The sequence below is a fragment of the Neophocaena asiaeorientalis genome, unplaced genomic scaffold, assembly GCF_003031525.2.
Source record: "Neophocaena asiaeorientalis asiaeorientalis breed wild unplaced genomic scaffold, Neophocaena_asiaeorientalis_V1.1 scaffold30, whole genome shotgun sequence".
NCBI classification, from domain to species: Eukaryota; Metazoa; Chordata; class Mammalia; order Artiodactyla; family Phocoenidae; genus Neophocaena; species Neophocaena asiaeorientalis.
In genome coordinates, this window is record NW_020174923.1 from 6332746 (window position 1) to 6335720 (window position 2975).

The window sequence follows — 2975 nt, forward strand, 5'->3', positions numbered from 1 at the left end:
GGCTTCTGGAGAACAAGACAGCAGGGGTGTGGGTTACCCTTCTCGCCTCCATCCCATCTGCTGAAATAGCTTGGCTAACGGAAATCCTTTTTGGAATTCTAAGTTTTTTCCTTACAGGTCCCCCCCCAACCCCCGCCCCACACACAATTTGTCAGTTGATCTTATGTTCTATTTTTAACCCTTTGTTAATATTTAAAGACAATGATTTTTCTAGTGTCTTCCACATCTTTCCAAGTCTATATATGATTTTTGCTGTCTTCTGGTCTCTACATCCATGTGTATTTGTTTTCTGGGGCTGCCATAACAACAACAAAAAAAAAGCCATAGACCGAGTGGCTTAAACAACAGAAATTCATTTTCTTAAGGTTCTGGACGCTGGAAGTCCAAGAGCAAGGTGTTGGCAGGTTTGGTGTCTTCTGAAACCTTTTCCCTTGGCTGGCAGGTAGCTGTCTCCTATCTATGTCTTAAAAAGCTCTTTCCTCTTTGCGGGCACATGCCTGGTGTCTCTCCTTCTTTTGAGGACGCCAGTCATATTGGATGAGTGGCCACCCTAATAGCCTCATTTTAACTTAATCATCTCTTGAAATTCACATTCTGTGGTACAGGGGGGGTTAGGGCTTCAATCTGTGAATTTAGGGAGACACAATCCGGCCCATACACTAAGGTTATTTTTCTTCTCTTTTCTTTTCTTTCTTTCTTTCTTTTTTTTGGTCCGTGGCACACAGCTTGCAGGATCTCAGTTCCCGGACCAGGGATTGAACCTGGGCCTCCACAGTGAAGGCGCTGAATCCTACCTGCTAGGCCACCAGGGAAGTCCCCACTGTGGTTAATTTAAAGAAAAATGTTAGTTTGGTGCATATCCAGCTCTTGATGAAAGGAATGTTTCTCTTAGCTTTATAGGAAATGTCCCTCCACTTTTCCTTCTGGTTGGCGTAGAAGGATTCAGCCTCAGTCTTGTATCTTTCAACACGACCTCTCCTTTCTCCCTGGATTCTTGGAAGATCTTGATTAAACCGTAATGAAGATGTATCTGAGGACAAGTGTCTTCCTTCAAGAAGTTTGCCCGGAGTCTGCTACAGAGCTTTTAAATTCCACACTGAGAGTATCTTTTCGTTCAGAAGAATTTTCTTCACTTTCTTAATCGTGACTGGGTTGCTGGCCCCCTTTTCCCTCTACCTGTCTTATTTGTCCTCAGGCAGGAGAATAAATGCCTTGTTTGCCACATTTCCTGGGTTCCCTTTAGTGATCTCGCCTCCAATAGCGTTTTTTCCATTCTGCGTCTGGCTTCAAGTTTGCACGACCTGCAGGCATCGCCAAAGATTCCCTGTTATCTGCGCTTACTTCCTCTGCTTCCCCACACGATAGCAGTGCTCCCAGGGGCTTCTGAGGTGCAATTTCACTCCCCCAGCGCCACCCCCACCCCGCCCCATTTACATTCCCGTCCAGCCCGCTTCGGGCTAGTTGGGTAAAGCACGTCACAGCTGTCCACGACCTCCTGGGATGGGGAAGGGTGGGAGGGGACAAACCGCCAGGCTTCTGGAGGATCTGCTGTTTTCAGCAACCTGGCCCAGGGGAGGGCCCCCCCCCACCCCGCCCACCCAGAGAACAAAACCCTACTTTTCCACCGAATTAAACGTTGAGCGCCTTGGTCGGCCAGGTTATAGATGTGCCGGCAGGGACAATGGGACAGTCTTTGACATGGGGGTGTCTTGAGGATCTTGGCTCCCCCAGCCCCAAAGCCCTGGCTCCTTTGTCAGTGGGGAAGCTTGGGCTCCTTAGAGGGCCTTACGGCCCGACTTCCCTCTTTGGCCTGTCGCTATGGGCTCAGACAGCAGAGGGCGCTGCAGGACTGGAGGGATGGACAGACTGGCCTGGGAGCCGGGGGGCGGGGCTTTAAGCCAGATTTCTAGGCAGATCCGAGTTATTGCAAAGAAACTGTGTCAGCCCCGCGAGCCACAGCCAGCGGGGAGCAGTGGGGTGGGACGACTCCGCTGTTCCCCTGGTCAGCCCCCTCCACCCTGAAGCCACGAAGCAAGCCACGTGCTTCCTCCAGCTGGGGTTGGGGGTGGAGGCGAGCGGCAGGTCACGGCAGTTTTCTCAGATCCTTCTGGTGGTTGGAAAGGCTTCCTGCGCGAGGCACTCTATGAAGGGCCCTTTCATCACCCTCGTCCCTCCCCTCTCCAGGGGCAGGGTCCGGCCAGCCCCTCCCCCTGGTCTCTGGTTCAGCTGCCTGCCTTCCCCTTTGTGCGGAGCCCAGCCCTGGGTTCAGAGCCCCAGGGCTCCAGTCAGTCCTCTGGGGTCCCAAGTTCCACCAGCGGTTCCTGGCCGCGGCAACCACTTGGGCATCCTGCCCCCTGAGGGAGTTTGAGTCTTGCCACCAGCGGCACACGACAAGGATGGAGGGAAAGGGGCTGGGAAGGTGAGGAGGGAGGGAGCCTGCCAAAGCCCACAGTGAGTCAGGAGCAGAGCTGGGACCCAGGGAGGAGAGAACCAGGGTGGGGTTCCAACGACGCTCCCTGCCCTCTAGCCAGGAGGACCTGGGGAGGCTCTGGGAGCATCTTTGGTGGCAGGAAGCCAGGCCTGGGCTGAGGGGCGCCACGCTGAGAGGAAGGACGAGGGGAAGATGGGGGGCGAATCCAGAGCAACCTCCCCTCTGAGGCCAACTCCCAGGCCTTCACACCTCTACTCCAGGGGCCTGGGAAAGGGACCCACCCTGGGGAGAAGGGGGCCTGCCCGCCTGGCACTCCCTCACCTTCTCCTTGAAAGGAGAGCTCAGGCCATCCTTCAGGTCCTCCTGGAGAAAGTGGCTGAGGGCCTGACTCAGCCTCAGGGCTGCCCTCCTTGACCTCGGTTCCTCCTCTGGGCAGGAGTGGGGAGGGGGCGGTGAGGACACAGCTGGTCTCCTTCCACAGGTCACCCCTGACCTCTGAGCCCAGGTCCCCATCCCCATGACTGGAGGTGAGGGGCTGGGTCCT